We start from the raw sequence: 18,383 nt of genomic DNA on the forward strand, positions 1-18,383 counted from the left end.
TTTCTTTGTATTGTGCTCTCAATTTTGAGGCACTAATTCTCCTTTGTTGGGAGAAGAGTTCTATTGAAATTCAATGGATTAATTATTTTTTCATCTCTATCTTTGATTAGGTTAAGAGAAATTGAATCACCAAAGAATTGGAAATCAATTACCTATGATTTGCTTGAGATCAATAATTGCATGATCGAGATAGAGGTGAAACTCATTGATCTAGAGGATTTAACATCTATGATTCTCAGCATTCTATCTCATCTTATTGAATTATTGTTATTTCTTTTCTTTGTTTCATTATTGAGTTATAAAATTGAGATTAATTTATTGTCTCGATTCTTAACTCTTTTATGAGCTTTATTATTATTTCATTTCTATTCCTAGTTATTTCATTTCTATATTAGAAACATTAATTAGATTAGATTAGATTTGGTTTTAATTTGATTTAGTTTTGAATTATGAATTCTAGGTTTAGGGTTATCATTTAAAAAGGAAAAGAGACACACATGTAGCTTTTCCTTAAGTCGTTTTCAATTCATAGATTTGTTTCCTTTGCACCATGAGCAACTAATCTCCTCTGTTAATGTTAAGAGCCCTATTTATTCTAATGGACTAATGTTATAGCTTTTCTACTTTTGATTAATGCATTGATATTTTCTTAAGAAACAAGCTTTCATTCTTCATCACAAGGAATAGTTCTAATCTGAATTGAATTCTATTATTAAGTTGGTTATTGGAATTAAGCTTAAACACTTCTTCTCATAATTCTTTAACTAGTTTTGATAAGTGACATTAAATCAATTAGGGTTAGTTCTTAAGAATTGTGTGGCTTTGAATTAGTGAACGTGTGGCTTTGAATAAATGAACGTGTCTTACATCTTATCATAATTAATTGATCAAGGAATTGACGGTTTATTAGGTTAAGAGAAATTGAATCACCAATGGATTGGGATTTGATTAACTATAATTTGCCATGGATACATCTTTTCATGATCAAAGTAGATAGTGAAAAACATTCTTCCTAAATTTAAACATCTTTGAAATCTTAACGCCTTTATTCATATTACTTCTCGACCATTAACAATTTGCTTCCATTTAATTCTCTGTTTTTGATACTGAATACCTCTAAAACCTAATTTTCAATTGTATGACTAGATTAATCGGTTAACCATTGTTTGTTTAGTCCATAAATCTTCGTGGAAATGATAACCCACTCACCATAATATTACTTGGGCGCCGTTGTCAGGGATTGAGATTAACAACAAACTAGTTAATTGATTACCTAGATTAGATCCTTTTTCTTTTTTGTTTATCACTTCACTGGAAATTGTTTTCACTCTGACGTAGGAAATTTCAATTTTTTTCTTATTGTCTGTGTGTTTAAGCAGGGCAATAAGGATACAGAGCCTTTCCACTTTGATCAAGAGATTGAGAGAACACTATTCCAAATAAGAAAGAAATCTAGATATCAAAGAGAAGACGTTGAAGTAGTAGAAGAAGTAGAAGAGTCTGAGGAGCTAGGCATAATGGCAGACAATACCAACAACCATGCTAATGCTAAGAGTACTCTTGGGTCTTTCACCAAAGCCACCTTTAGAAATCGTGGATGCAGCATAGTAGCATCTGCTGTGGTGGCCAATAACTTTGAATTAAAACCTCAACTCATCTCCTTATTGCAACAAAGTCAATTTAGTGGGAGCCCTCAAGAAGATCCAAATTTGCACATCTTCACCTTTCTTAAGGTCTGTGACACAGTCAAAACTAACAGAGTCTCTGTCGAAGCCTATAGATTGAGGCTATTCCCATTCTCTGTGAGGGACTAAGCCAAACAGTGGCTCAAAACTCAGCCGCTGGAGAAAATATCAACATGGGATAATTTGGTCAATAAATTCCTAACTGGTACCAAAATTACAAACCACAACTTACCTGCAAGTGCACTAGATCATACCAAGTAATAACTCACGGTGAGTGAGTGTCGATCTCACGAGAATTAATGAACTAAGCAAGCAATAGTTGATTAGCTATTCTAGTTAGACAAATTGAAATGAGAGTTTTGGTTGTCAAATAGCATAATAGGCAATAAAGTAAGGAAGCAAATAATGAACGGTTGAGAAAACGGTATGAGAATGGAGTTACGACTTTGGAGATGTTTAAATGTTCGGAGTAATATTCAATGTCAACTACCTTGATCATGTGATGAATTCGTTTATGGCAAACTCCAAGTGATTAAACTCCTATTCCTAGGCAATTCAATGTCCTTTAATCTAACTGACCGTCAATTCCTTGATCACTCAATTATATTAGAGGGTTAAGTTCAATTTCCGATTTATAAGCCACACAACCCTAAGAATCCCAAAGTATAATGTAGTTATATGTCACGTACCATACTAAGTCCAAATAATTAGAAGTATCGAGAATTTGGTTTCAAGCTGTAATTCTAATGATATAACTTTTCTAAGACTCAAATAGAATTCAAGTAGAATTAGAGTTATTTCCCAATAATTGCTAATCCCTAGGATGACGAACGAAACAAATCCTTAAACAATAATCAAGGAATTAATCAAAAGTAGAAGAGCAAATATTTATTTATCCATTCAAGTAAACAGAGCTCCTAACCTTAACAATAGAGGTTTAGTTGCTCTTGGTGTAGAAAACCTTAGCAGAGAAGAAGTGTAAAAGTGCAGAATGAAAATTAGGAGAAGAACACTCTCCGCGTGGGCAGATCCAAATCCTTTTTATAGTATGATGAGTGATTTTATGCCGGTATAGAATTTATCAATAAATCCAATCGTGAGTATAGTCTAAATCGACACGCAATTCCACATCAAACAAAGAAATTGTGTCACCACAATCTAAATTCAATAACCGAGAGTATTAGTCCCGAATCGTTCTCCCTAGGAGTGCTCCAAGATGCACATTGTTGGTTAGAAGTTGTATTGGTATTTTGGAGTTTCATGCAATCAATGAACAAGCTAATAGTGTGAATGAGAATCGAGCGATACGAGAGCCTTGGGAATGAGAATCAAGTGAAATTACCTCAATGCATTAATGGAAAGCAAAGTAACAACATCCATAAGATCCACAAGTAACTTGAACAACAAGAGCTAAATTGAGAGTAGGAGAATGAGATCTACAACTTGAAGCAATGTAGAAGTGAATTGACAATAGATCTCACCAATGGATCCAAGAGAATTCTAAATTTGAGAAGTAAAACCCTAGAGAGAAGCTAGAGTTTCTCTCTCTACAAAATGTAACTTCCAAAACTAATTAGAAAAATATCTTAAAATGAGTGAATGAATCAATATCCCTTCATCCCTTGTCCTTTTTAAATGCTTTGGCGCCAAAGTTGGTTCAGATTGGGCCCCACAGCCTCTGTGAATTTGCTGGGCACGTTTTCACTTAAAAATCACGTGCGAGCACCGACGCGTACGCGTACAGCACGCATGCGCGTCCCTGGGTTTTTACGATCCACGTGTACGCGTAAGGCACGCGTACGCGTCACTGCTTAAGCTTCAAAGCTCCAATTTCCATGCTCTTTCCATTTATGCATGCTTCCTTCCTCTCTTCTAGGCCATCTTTGCCCTATAAACTCTGAAATCACTTAACAAACAGATCACGACATCGAATGGTAATAGAAGAGGATTCAAATATAACACATTGAGTGTAAAAGAGGCATGTTTTCATCCATGAAGCAAAATTGGAAAGGAAACACAAAACCATGCATTTTATATGAATAAGTGTAAAAGAACATCGATAAAACCCTCAAAATCCATACAAGATAAACCCTAAAAATGGGGTTTATCAACCTCTCCACACTTAGACCAAGCATGTCCTCATGCTTAAAAGAAAGCCAAAGACTAAAGAATCACAAGAGAATGGGATTTATGAGATGCAATCTATCTATATGAATGCAACTAAAATGAGTGCTACTATCTACTTGGTCAAAAGCATATCAATCTTCCAAGAACATATATAAGCACATAGGGCAAAATGATAAACAATATATGAACTCTACCAATTCCAATAATCAAAGTGAAGTGCGCATAACTTGCATGAAGAATGATCGCGAGAGCCGGGAACAAGGAATTGAGCCTTGAACCCTCACCGGAAGTGTTTACACTCTATTCGCTCGGTGTGTAGGGTTGATCACTCAATTCTCCTCTATTTCATGCTTTCCAAAATTTGTTCTTCCTCTAACAATCAATAATTATTCTATGCATGCATACATATATCATGAGGTCTTTTCTTTGGTTGTAATGGGGCTAGGGTCAAGGTAGGGTTATATATATGGCTAAGTGGACTAGAATTTGAATCTTTGATTAACCTAAGCATCCCACCTAACCTATATGCAACCTATACAATTAAGTGCTAACCTAACTACCCATTCCTCACTTTTTTTTCCCACATACTCATGCGTTCTCCTTTGGTCACTACACATATGCATTGATTGTTATTGAACTTTACTTTGGGGCATTTTGTCCCCTTTTTCTTTTTCTTTTTTTCTATATATTTTTCTCTTTTTTTTTATTATTCATTTTTCTTTTCTTTTGTTTTTCTCTTTCTTTCTTTTTGTTTTCTTTTTGATACCAATGCATATGGTTTACATATTCAATAAACACATGAGTATGTGCCTAATTCCCAATATTTTCAATAAAAAAACATGCTCTTACCTCAACTAATGTCCCCCGTTTCCCACACTTGAATGACACACACACACACTAGTCTAAGCTAATCAAAGATTCAAATAAGGACATTCATGGTTTTCTGCTTTAGGCTTGTAATGTGCTAAAATTAAGAACAAGTGGGTTAATCATAAGCTCAAATTGGCTAACAAAGGTTGTTGTAAGGTAAGGCTATTTGGGTAAGTGGCTAAGTAAAATGATGGCCTCAATCACATACATGCACTCATACACACAATAATGGACATATAGAGTCAAACAAATCAAGGATCACAATCATAGAGGGAGAACAATGCTCACAAGAAGGAAGATAAGTGGTTATAAGATGTAACCACGCAATTGGCTCAAGTCTCACTTGCTTATGTTCTCAACTCTAAAATCATGTTCCAAAATACTTTCCTCAAGCAAGTTTAGCACCAAAAAAATTTTCAAATTGGTAGGGTTGCCCAAAAATTATAGTTTCTTGGAAAGGAAATCATTACACTAACCAAGTAGACCTAATAAGAGACACTAATCATGCAAAAGGTATTCAAAAGCAAAACCTAATCATGCAATCTATCCTAATTAACTAAGGAAATGAAAGTTTATTTGGGTGTTACCTACGGAGACCGGTCGAACGACCTCCCCACACTTAAGAACAAGCACTGTCCACGGTGCTATTGGTGAGACGTAAGGGACGATCGGCCTTGGAGCTTCCATTATCCATTCCATCCATGCTATCTTCACTCAAGTTCGAGGTGGAAGTGGAAATCTCTGGTTCCTCCATAGGTGGGGTCACAAAACTCAAAAGCTTCTTTACATAAGCAAACCGGCGTTGGTTCCGCCGTTCATATCAGTCCATCTTCTTATGGAGATCCTCAAGGCATTGGTGGGATGATCTAGGTTGTGCGGATGAAGTGGTGAGGATGCCCGCGGGAATAGCCACGTCAAGGTTTATGGTGTCCGCCAGAGGCTTGAGATATTTTTCGGATGGGATGACATCGCCATCCACCAGAATTAGTGCCTTCCTAAGTATGCACCAAACCGAGAAGGCTAGCTCTGCGGTGATAGATGACTCGTGGGTGCTTGGGAGCACATAATGGGAAAAAATTTGGGCCCATGCTTGAGCTTCCACAGTGAGATAACACGCGGCAATACCCTTGGGCCGGGGTCTCATTCTCCCTTGGGTCCAAAACGTTCCCGGTTCAGCAATTACACGGAGAATGGCATCCCAATCGAAACCATATTCACAATGCTGCTTCAAGACCTCTTGATAAGCATCTATCCCATCCGCCAATGGTCCGGTCTTAATTACTCCTTGAATAGCTGCCTCCGAGATGGGGACTTACTTCCGGCGCACAAAAACTGATGTGAGAGAAGGTGAGTGGTAGTTGGAGTAAAACTCCACCACCCAAGAGAGGTTTGCCTCCTGCGGTCTTCTCATGAGAAACCCCCACTGTCGCGCTCGATGCGGGGTATCACACGCTGAACAATGTGGGCCGGAGGAGCAAGAAGAGGTTCAGGGTGATAGTTTCTTTCAGTCACAAGGGGGAACATGAGCTCACAATAACGGTTGGGAAACTTAGTAGAATCCCTCGTAGGGTTTTCCTTCTCTTGTTCATCAACATTAATGATGCTCCTTACCTTCTTGAGGAGGGGCTTGGCTTTTGGTGCTTGGTGCGTGGTGCACAAAATCATGATCGTTCATTCCTTGGTAACGGCGCCAAAAACTTGATACACACGTTCATAATCTTAGTTCTTTGTCACAACTTCGCACAACTAACCAGCAAGTGCACTGGGTCGTCCAGGTAATAAACCTTACGTGAGTTAGGGTCGATCCCACGGAGATTGTCGGTTTGAAGCAAGCTATGCTCATCTTGCAAATCTCAGTCAGGCAGATTCATATGGTTATGGATATTTGATAATTAAGATATAAATAAAATATAAAATAGGATAGAGATACTTATGTAATTTATTGGTGAGAATTTCAGATAAGCATATAGAGATGCTTTTGTTCCTTCTGAATCTCTGCTTTCCTACTGTCTTCATCCAATCATTCCTACTCCTTTCCATGGCAAGCTTTATGCAGGGCATCACCGTTGTCAATGGCTACATCCCGTCCTCTCAGTGAAAATGGTCTAAAATGTGCTGTCACCGGACGACTAATCATCTGTCAGTTCTTGATCATACTGGAATAGGATTCAGTAATCCTTTTTGCGTCTGTCACTACGCCCAGCACTCGCGAGTTTGAAGCTCGTCACAGCCATCCCTTCCCAGATCCTACTAGGAATACCACATATAAGGTTTAGACTTTCCGGATCTCAAGAATAGCCGCCAATAATTCTAGCCTATACCACGAAGACTCTGATCTCACGATCAGGAGGCTAAGAGATACGCATTCAAGCTTGTTTGCATGTAGAACGGAAGTGGTTGTCAGGCACGCATTCATAAGTGAGAATGGTAATGAGCGTCACATAATCATCACATTCATCATGTTCTTGTGTGCGAATGAATATCTTAAAGAAGAAAGAGGCTTGAATTGAATAGAAAAACAATAGTACTTTGCATTAATTCTTGAGGAACAGCAGAGCTCCACACCTTAATCTATGGTGTGTAGAAACTTTACCGTTGAAAATACATAAGAACAAGGTCCAAGCATGGCCGAATGGCCAGCCCCCCCTAAAGGTCTAAGATAGCATAAGACTAATCAAAGATCAGACATACAATAGTAAAAAGTTCTATTTATACTAAACTAGTTACTAGGGTTACAGAAATGAGTAAATGATGCAGAAATCCACTTCCGGGCCCACTTGGTATGTGCTTGGGCTGAGCATTGTAGCTTTCATGTGCAGAGGTCTTTCTTGGAGTTAAATGCCAGTTTGTAACCTGTTTCTGGCGTTTAACTCTGCTTTGCAACCTGTTTCTGGCGTTTAACTCTAGAATAGGACAGAGAGTGGAGTTGAACGCCAGTTTGCATCGTCTATACTCGAGCAAAGTATAGACTATTATATATTTCTGGAAATCCCTGGATGTCTACTTTCCAACTCAATTGAGAGCGCACCATTTGGAATCCTGTAGCTCTAGAAAATCCACTTTGAGTGTAGGGAGGTCAGAATCCAATAGCATCTGCAGTCCTTCTTCAGCCTCTGAATCTGATTTTTGCTCAAGTCCCTTAATTTCAGCCAGAAAATACCTGAAATCACAGAAAAACACACAAACTCCTAGTAAAGTCCAGAAATGTGATTTTTATTTAAAAAAACTAATAAAAATATATTAAAAACTAATCAAATCATATTAAAAACTATGTAAAAACAATGCCAAAAAGCGTAAAAATTATCCGCTCATCACAACACCAAACTTAAATTGTTGCTTGTCCCCAAGCAACTGAAAATCAAATAGGATAAAAAGAAGAGAATATACTATAAATTCCAAATATCAATGAAACTTAGCTCCAATCAGATGAGCGGAACTAGTAGCTTTTTGCCTCTTGAATAGTTTTGGCATCTCACTTTATCCTTTGAAGTTCAGAATGATTGGCATCTATAGGAACTTAGAATTCAGATAGTGTTATTGATTCTCCTAGTTCAGTATGTTGATTCTTGAACACAGCTACTTTATGAGTCTTGGCCGTGGCCTTAAGCACTTTGTTTTCCAGTATTACCACCGGATACATAAATGCCACAGACACATAACTGGGTGAACCTTTTCAGATTGTGACTCAACTTTGCTAAAGTCCCTAATTAGAGGTGTCCAGGGTTCTTAAGCACACTCTTTTTTTGCTTTGGACCTTGATTTAACTGCTCAGTCTCAAGTTTTCACTTGACACCTTCACGCCACAAGCACATGGTTAGAGACAGCTTGGTTTAGCTGCTTAGTCCAGGATTTTATTCCTTTAGGCCCTCCTATCCACTGATACTCAAAGCCTTGATCCTTTTTTATTACCCTTGTCTTTTGGTTTTAAGGGCTATTGGCTTTTTTGCTCTTGCCTTTTGGTTTAAAGAGCTTTTGGCTTTTTCTGCTTGCTTTTTCTTTTTCTTTCTTTTTTTTTCGCCATTTTTCTTTTCTCTTCTCTTTTTTTTTTCACAAGCTTTTGTATTCACTGCTTGTTCTTGCTTCAAGAATCAATTTTATGATTTTTCAGATTATCAATAACATTTCTCCTTTTTCATCATTCTTTCAAGAGCCAACATATTTAACATTCATAAACCACAATATCAAAAGACATATGCACTGTTCAAGCATTCATTCAGAAAACAAAAAGTATTGTCACCACATCAAAATAATTAAACTAGTTTCAAGGATGAATTCAAAATCATGTACTTCTTGTTCTTTTGTGATTAAAAGCATTTTTCATTTAAGAGAGGTGATGGATTCATAGGACATTCATGGCTTTAAGACATAGACACTTAAATACTAATGATCATATAGTAAAGACACAAACATAAATAAAACATAAGGCTCAAAAACCGAAAAACAGGAAAATAAGAACAAGGAGATTAAGGAACGAGTCCACCTTAGTGAGGGTGGCGTCTTCCTCTTCTTGAAGAACCAATGGTGCTCTTGAGCTCCTCTATGTCTCTTCCTTGTCTTTGTTGCTCCATCCCTAGTGATTTTGGTGCTCCTATCCTTAGTTGCTCCCAATAGTTGTGTGGAGAAAAATATATCCCTTGAGGTATCTCAGGGATTTCTTGGTGAGGGAATTCCTCATGCTCTTGTTGAGGTCCATGAGTGGGCTCTCTTGTTGTGCAGTCAAATGCTCTACTACTGAGCTATGGACCCTTGAGATGAATCTCTCCATCTCCCATGACTCAGAGGTGGAAGCTATTGCCTTCCCTTTCCTCTTTCTTGAGGTTTCTCTGGCCTTAGGTGCCATTAATGGTTATGGAAAAATAAAAAGCAATGCTTTTACCACACCAAACTTAAAATTTTTGCTCGTCTCCGAGCAAAAGAAGAAAGAAAGAAGGGTAAGAAGAAGAAAAATGGAGGAGAGGGAGAGAGGTGTGTATTCGGCCAAGGGGAAGAAGAAAGGGTTTTGTTGTGTGAAAATGAAGAAGGAATGAGGGGTTTATATAGGAGTGGGGGAGGGTTTAGGGTTCGGCCATTAGGGCTGGGTTTGGGAGGAAAAAGAGTTTGAATTTTGGAGGTAGGTGGGGTTTTTGGGGAAGAGAGGTTGGATGTGAGTGGTGAAGAGGTGATGGGGAAGAGTGATTGAGGTGATTGGTGAAGGGTATTTAGGGAAGAGAGTTATGAAAAGGTGTAAAGAGGAGAGAAGAAAAGGTGGAGATCCTGTGGGGTCCACAGATCCAGTGGGGTCAAGGACTTAACATCCCTGCTCCAATTAGGCATGTAAAACGCCCTTAGTATGCATGTGTGGCGTTAAACGCCAGCTTGCTGCTTGTTTCTGGCGTTGAACGCCACTTCCATACTCTGTTCTGGCGTTAAACGCCAGTCTGGTGCTTGTTTCTGGCATTTAACGCTAGCTTGATGCTTCTTTCTGGCGTTAAACGCCAGTTTGATGCTTCTTACTGGCGTTTAAATGCCAGTAAGTTCTTCCTCCAGGGTGAGCTATTTTTAAAGCTATTTTTCATTCTGTTTTTGATTTTTCAATAGTTTTTATGACTCCACATGATCATCAACCTAAAAAAATAAAATAACAATAGAAAATAAATAGATATAATTAAATAATATTGGGTTGCCTCCCAACAAGTGCTTATTTAATGTCAATAGCTTGACAGTTAGCTCTCATGGAGCCTCACAGATGTTCAGAGCATTGTTGGAACCTCCTAACAGCAAACTTAGAGTTTGAATGTGGGGGTTCAACACCAAACTTAGAGTTTGGTTGTGGCCTCCCAACACCAAACTTAGAGTTTGACTGTGGGGGCATTGGTTGACTCTGCAGTGAGAGAAGCTTTTGATGCTTGCTCTCCATGGTTACAAAAGGAGATCCTTGAGTTTTAAACACAAGGTTGTCCTCATTTAGTTGAAGGACCAATTCTCCTCTGTCCACATCAATCACAGCTCTTGCTGTGGCTAGGAAGGGTCTTCCAAGGATGATGGATTCATCCTCATCCTTCCTAGTGTCTAGGATTATGAAATCAGCAGGGATGTAAAGGCCTTCAACCTTTACTAGCACGTCCTCTACTAGTCCATAAGCCTGTTTTCTTGAGTTGTCTGCCATCTCTAATGAGATTCTGGCAGCTTGCACCTCAAAGATCCCAAGTTTCTCCATTACAGAGAGTGGCATTAAGTTTATTTCTGACCCCGGGTCACACAGAGCCTTCTCAAAGGTCATGGTTCCTATGTTACAGTGAATTAGAAATTTACTAGGATCCTGTTTCTTTTGAGGTAATTTATGCCTATCCAATGCATTCAGTTCATTGGTGAGCAAGGGAGGTTCATCTTCCCAAGCCTCATTACCAATTAATTTGGTATTCAGCTTCATGATTGCTCCTAAATACTGGGCAACTTACCCTTGAACAATGTCTTCATCTTCTTCAGAAGATGAATAGTCCTCAGAGCTCATGAATGGTAAAAGGAGGTTCAATGGAATCTCTATGGTCTCTAGATGAGCCTCAGATTCCTTTGGTTCCTCAAAGGGAAACTCCTTATTGGTCACTGAACGTCTCAGGAGGTCTTCCTCACTAGGATTCACGTCTTCCTCCTCCTCTCTGGGTTCTGCCACACCATGCAAGGTAATGGCCTTGCACTCTCTTTTTGGATTCTCTTCTGTATTGCTTGGGAGAGTACTAGGAGATGTTTCAGTGACTCTTTTACTCAGCTGGCCTACTTGTGCCTCCAAATTTCTAATGGAGGACCTTGTTTCATTCATGAAACTTAGAGTGGCCTTAGATAGATCAGAGACTATATTTGCTAAGCTAGATGGATTCTGCTCAGAATTCTCTGTCTGTTGCTGAGTGGATGATGGAAAAGGTTTGCCATTGCTGATCCTATTTCTTCCACCATTATTAAAGCCTTGTTGAGGCTTTTGTTGATCCTTCTATGAGAAATTTGGATGATTTCTCCATGAGAGATTATAGGTATTTCCATAGGGTTCCCCCATGTAATTCACCTCTGCTATTACAGGGTTCTCAGGATCATAAGCTTCTTCTTCAGAAGATGCCTCTTGAGTACTGTTGGATGCAGCTTGCAATCCATTCAGACTCTGAGAAATCATATTGACTTGCTGAGTCAATATTTTATTCTGAGCCAATATGGCATTCAGAGCATCAATTTCAAGAACTCCCTTCCTCTGAGGTGTCCCATTACTCACAGGATTCCTTTCAGAAGTGTAGATGAACTGGTTATTTGCAACCATGTCAATGTGTTCTTGAGCTTCTGCAGGCATTTTCTTTAGGTGAATGGATCCACCTGCAGAATGGTCCAATGACATCTTATATAATTTAGACGGACCATCATAGAATATATCCAGGATGGTCCATTCTGAAAGCATGTCAGAATGACACTTTTTGGTCAGTTGCTTGTATCTCTCCCAAGCTTCATAGAGGGATTCACCTTCTTTCTGTTTGAAGGTTTGAACATCCACTCTAATCTTTCTAAGCTTTTGAGGAGGAAAGAACTTGGCTAAGAAAGTCGTGACCAGCTTATCCCAAGAGTTCAGGCTATCTTTAGGTTGAGAGTCCAACCATATTCTAGCTCTGTCTCTTATAGCAAACGGGAAAAGCATAAGCCTGTAGACCTCGGGATCAACCCCATTGGTCTTAACAGTGTCATAGATCTGCAAGAATTCAGTTAAGAACTGAAAAGGATCTTCTAATGGAAGTCCATAAAACTTGCAGTTCTGTTGCATCAGAGAAACTAATTGAGACTTTAGCTCAAAATTGTTTGCTCCAATGGCAGGGATTGAGATGCTTTTTCCATGTAAATTGGAATTTGGTGCAGTAAAGTCACCAAGCATCTTCCTTGCATTGTTATTATTTTTGGCCATGTCTCCTTCTTTTTCGAAAATTCCTGTCAGATTTTCTCCAGAGAGTTGTGCTTTAGCTTCCCTTAGCTTCCTCTTCAGAGTCCTTTCAGGTTTAGGATCAGCTTCAATAAGAATGTTCTTATCCTTGTTCCTGCTCATATGAAAAAGAAGAAAACAGAAAAGAAGAGGAATCCTCTATGTCACAGTATAGAGATTCCTTTATGTGAGTAGAAGAAGAAAAGAAATTCGAACATAGAAAGAGGGAGAGGGTTCGAATTTTTAAGAAGAGAAGTGTTAGTAGATAAATAAATAATTAGGAGGAGGTGAGAGAGAAGAATTTTCGAAAATAATTGAAAAGAAAAGAAAAATATTTTTGTTTTTAATTTAAAATTAAAGTTAAAATTTGAAAATTTAAAAAAGAAAAATGAAACTAAATTAAAATTTAAATCAATTAATTAAAAGGAATTCTGAAAAAGAGGAAGGTGATTTTCGAAAATTAGAGAGAGAATTAGTTAGGTAGTTCTGAAAAAAATATGATTGAAATAGTAAACTTTTAAAATCTAACAAAAAGTCAAGTAGTTAATTGAAAAAGATTTGAAAATCAATTTTGAAAAGATAAGAAGTTAGAAAAAGGTTTTGAAATTAAAATTGAAAAAGATATGATTGAAAGATATTTTGAAAAAGATTTGAAAAGGAAATTTAAAAAGATTTGATTTTGAAAATTAAAGTTAATTACTTGACTAACAAGAAATAAAAAGATATGATTTTAAAATTTTAAAGATTGAACCTTTCTTAATAGGCAAGTAACAACTTGAAATTTTTGAATCAAAATATTAAATGTTAGTAATAAATTCGAAAATATGAAGTAAAAATAAGAAAAAGATTTTGAAAATTAGTTTTAAAAATTTTCGAAAAAATATAAAAAAATTGAAAAAGATTTGAAAAAGATAGAATTTTTAAATTGAAAATTTGATTTGACTCATAAGAAACAACTAAATTTTAAAAAGTTTTGAAAAAGTCAATTCAAATTTTCGAAAATTTATGAGTGAATAAGGGAAAGATATGTTTTTTTTATTTTTGAATTTTTAATGAAGAAAGAGAAAAACACAAAATTGACACAAAACATAGAAATTATGAATCAAAACAACTAATGCATGCAAGAGCACTTTGAATGTCAAGATGAACACCAAGAACACTTTGAAGATCAAGATGAACATCAAGACTTATTTTTTTTTTGAAAATTTTTAAGAAAAGAAAAATATGCAAGACACCAAACTTAGAAATTTTTAATTTTTAGACACTATGAATGCAAGAATGCATATGAAAAACAATAAAAGACACAAAACAAGAAAAATTAAAGATCAAACATAGAAAATCATCAAGAACAACTTGAAGATCATGAAGAACATATGCATGAATTTTTGAAAAATGCAAGAAAAAGATAAACATGCAATTGACACCAAACTTATGACTTGACACTAGACTCAAACAAGAAACATCAAATTTTTGGTTTTTTTATGATTTTATTAAAAAATTTTTGGATTTTTTTCGAAAATTAATTGGAAAAGAAAAATAAGGATTTCAAAATTTTTTTTTAATGAGAATTCCAGGAATCATGCAATGTTAGTCTAAAGCTCCGGTCCAGGAATTAGACATGACTTACTAGCCAGCCAAGCTTTCAGTGAAAGCTCTGGTCCAAAACACTAGACATGGCCAATGGCCAGCCAAGCTTCAACAGATACAAATCAGGCATACAACAGCTGATACGATGGGAGTCTAAGGACTCTTGTGATGATAAGTTGAAACCTCGGTCCAAAAGAATTAGACATGGCTTCACAGCCAGCCAGACTTCAACAAATCATCGTGAAACTCTAGAATTCATTCTTAAAAGTTCTGAAGCCATAGAATAATTTATTTTTAAATTTTTTTTTGAAAAATTTTTTCGAAAATAAAAGAATAAAAACAAAAAGCTTAAAATTAAAATAAAATTACCTAATCTGAGCAACAAGATGAACCGTTAGTTGTCCAAACTCGAACAATCCCCGGCAATGGCGCCAAAAACTTGGTGCACAAAATCGTGATCGTTCATTCCTTGGTAACGGCGCCAAAAACTTGATACGCACGTTCATAATCTTAGTTCTTTGTCACAACTTCGCACAACTAACCAGCAAGTGCACTGGGTCGTCCAAGTAATAAACCTTACATGAGTAAGGGTCGATCCCACAGAGATTGTCGGTTTGAAGCAAGCTATGGTCATCTTGCAAATCTCAGTCAGGCAGATTCATATGGTTATGGATATTTGATAATTAAGATATAAATAAAATATAAAATAGGATAGAGATACCTATGTAATTCATTGGTGAAAATTTCAGAAAAGCGTATAGAGATGCTTTTGTTCCTTCTGAATCTCTGTTTTCCTGCTGTCTTCATCCAATCATTCTTACTCCTTTCCATGGCAAGCTTTATGCAGGGCATCACCGTTGTCAATGGCTACATCCCGTCCTCTCAGTGAAAATGATCCAAAATGCGCTGTCACCAAACGGCTAATCATCTGTCAGTTCTCGATCATACTGGAATAGGATTGAGTAATCCTTTTTGCGTCTGTCACTACGCCCAGCACTCGCGAGTTTGAAGCTCGTCACAGCCATCCCTTCCCAGATCCTACTCGGAATACCACAGACAAGGTTTAGACTTTACGGATCTCAAGAATGGCCGCCAATAATTCTAGCCTATACCACGAAGACTCTGATCTCACGATCAGGAGGCTAAGAGATACGCATTCAAGCTTGTTTGCATGTAGAACGGAAGTGGTTGTCAGGCACGCGTTCATAAGTGAGAATGGTGATGAGCGTCACATAATCATCACATTCATCATGTTCTTGTGTGCGAATGAATATCTTAGAGAAGAAAGAGGCTTGAATTGAATAGAAAAACAATAGTACTTTGCATTAATTCTTGAGGAACAGCAGAGCTCCACACCTTAATCTATGGTGTGTAGAAACTCTACCTTTGAAAATACATAAGAACAAGGTCCAGGCATGGCCGAATGGCCAGCCCCCCTAAAGGTCTAAGATAGCATAAGACTAATCAAAGATCAGACATACAATAGTAAAAAGTTCTATTTATACTAAACTAGTTACTAGGGTTATAGAAATGAGTAAATGATGCAGAAATCTACTTCCGGGCCCACTTGGTATGTGCTTGGACTGAGCATTGAAGCTTTCACGTGTAGAGGTCTTTCTTGGAGTTAAATGCCAGTTTGTAACCTGTTTCTGGCGTTTAACTCTGCTTTGCAACCTATTTCTGGCGTTTAACTCCAGAATAGGGCAGAGAGCTGGCATTGAACGCCAGTTTGCGTCATCTAAACTCAGGCAAAGTATGGACTATTATATATTTCTGGAAAGCCCTGGATGTCTACTTTCCAACACAATTGAGAGCGCGCCATTTAGATTCCTGTAGCTCCAGAAAATCCATTTTGAGTGCAGGGAGGTCAGAATCCAACAGCATCTGCAGTCCTTCTTCAGCCTCTGAATCTGATTTTTGCTCAAGTCCCTCAATTTCAGCCAGAAAATACCTGAAATCACAGAAAAACACACAAACTCCTAGTAAAGTCCAGAAATATAATTTTTATTTAAAAAAACTAATAAAAATATATTAAAAACTAATCAAATCATACTAAAAACTATGTAAAAATAATGCCAAAAAGTGTATAAATTATCCGCTCATCAGTGCACCTTGGTGGTGGATCTTTGAGGTGCCTTCTTGGTGGGTGGCTTCTTTGGTGCCTTTTCCTTATCATTTGTGATGACCATCCTAAAAAGGGAGGAAAGAGCATACATTAAACTCAAAGAAATAATACATGGATAATATCATGCAAGTGATAGAGAAAGCCACAAAAGAATAAGTGTCTTGGAGACATGACAGCTGCAACATGTAAGCAAGACAACAATGGAAATAATGGGCAAGTCATTTAGCATGTGATGCATGAGGGGTAGAAGCATGCAAGTAAAAGGCATGAGAGGCATGTGCTCAAGCATCAAAACAAGAAGCAAGTCATAAGGGATGAGCATATGAATGGGAAACATGAAGAACAATAGGCTCAATGCACATAGGAACAAGCAAGTGAATGAGAAAGGGTACTAAGTTGGAAGCACTATGTCAAATTTGAAACAAGAACTCATAGGTGCCTTTCATCAAACACTTGGTGTGCAAGTTCAAAGCAATAAGCAAGTGGAGAAAATGTGGCAATATAGCATCCCATAAGGCATTATCAATCATCATATAGCATCCCATAGCACAAAGAAATCAAAACATAGCAAAAGAACCCATTAATGCAAGAGATAACTCCACCCTTTACACCTATGGCACAATAGAAAAGGAAGCAAACAAGTAAACAAGAATACATGAATGAGAGTCTAACTATGAAGGAAAGCAAAGAAATGTAACTAAAAAGAGAAAAATTGAAACAAAACAAAGAAGAAGCAAGGTGAGTAGTACCTTGAAATACGGAAGAAAGTGATGTAGAATTCAAGGGAAGAAAGGGGAAAAGAATTGGAAAAAAGAGAGGAGAGAAAAGAGTGTGGGACCGCCGAAAGTGGTGGTCGCCAGTGGTCAGTGCTGCCGGTGGAAGGGGCTGAGAAAGGGAAGTAGAAGTGGGTGGAGAAGAAGGGAAGATGGAAATATAAGAATAAGATAGGAAAATTTGAAAACAGGCGTGCTTCAGGTAAGTAACATCACGAAATCGACACGCGCGCGCCATCCACACGTACGCGTGGATGAGCAGAAAGAAGCAGGGACGCGTAAGTGTCGCCCATGCATATGCGTGGGTAGCAAAAGAAGAGGGGACGCGTACGTGCAAGGGGCGCGCACGCGTGAGAGGCAATTGCACCAGTGGCACAGTGCCAGCATGAGGCTTGCACAACTCTCTGGTCGAAGTACCAGGAGTTGGCTGTAGGAACATCAACGCACACGCACACGTTGTGCGCATGTGCGGATTCAGCAGAAAGCAGATGGACGCGTAAGCGTCAGGTACGCTTGCGCATGGGTGGGAGTTGTGCTCCCAGCACAGTGGTCGCGTGATGTTTGTGCAACTCTCTGGAAAATATACCAAGAGTTGGGGTTGCGCGATCGACGTGGACGCGTCATCCACGCTTACGCGTGGATGCGCAGATCAACAGATGGACACGTACGCGTCATGTATGCGCACGCGTGGGTCGAGTCATGCGGAGGGCACAGTGTTGGCCCAGTTCTGGCATAACTCTCGGGAAAAATGTACCAGAGACTGAGAAACGCAACCGATGCGTACGCGTCTAGCACACTCGCGTGTGGGTTGCTCGATCAAGTCCAGGGACGTGTACACATCATGTGCGTGTACACATGAGGGGGGTTAGGTGTGGGGCTCAGTGCAGGCTCAATACTCGCATAACTCTCTGGATTTTTGTACCAGGGGTTGCGGCTATCGACGCGGACGCGTCTTGTACGCCCACGTGTGGATACCCCCTCTTTTTTTTTTCATAGACATGAAGGAATGCATTTTCATCAGGTTAGCTTTGAAATTGTATAAGTTGTCATAGGTTAGGTGGGAAGTTTAAGTTGATCAAAGATTCAAATCTCAAGCTCACTTGACCATATGCATCCTTACATTGACCCTAGCCCCATTACAACCTAAGAAAAGACCTCATGATAATTGTATGCATGCATGAAATAATTGTTGATTGTTAGATGAAAAACAAATCTTAGAAAGCATGATTAGAGAAGAATTGAGTGAATTGACCCTAAACACTTGAGCAAATAGAGTGCAAACACTTTCG

General features: G+C 38.2%; 1 non-coding gene across 1 annotated transcript; it reads left to right on the plus strand.

The window, feature by feature from the left end:
- Window positions 1-12,097: 12,097 nt before the first annotated feature.
- On the plus strand, window positions 12,098-12,201 carry LOC148548530 (small nucleolar RNA R71). Its single transcript, XR_015898254.1, has one exon. It is a non-coding gene; the product is annotated as a small nucleolar RNA R71 (small nucleolar RNA).
- Window positions 12,202-18,383: the final 6,182 nt, after the last annotated feature.

This window comes from Arachis ipaensis, chromosome B8 (assembly GCF_059453495.1).
Source record: "Arachis ipaensis isolate K30076 ecotype BB chromosome B8, ASM5945349v1, whole genome shotgun sequence".
Taxonomy (NCBI): Eukaryota; Viridiplantae; Streptophyta; class Magnoliopsida; order Fabales; family Fabaceae; genus Arachis; species Arachis ipaensis.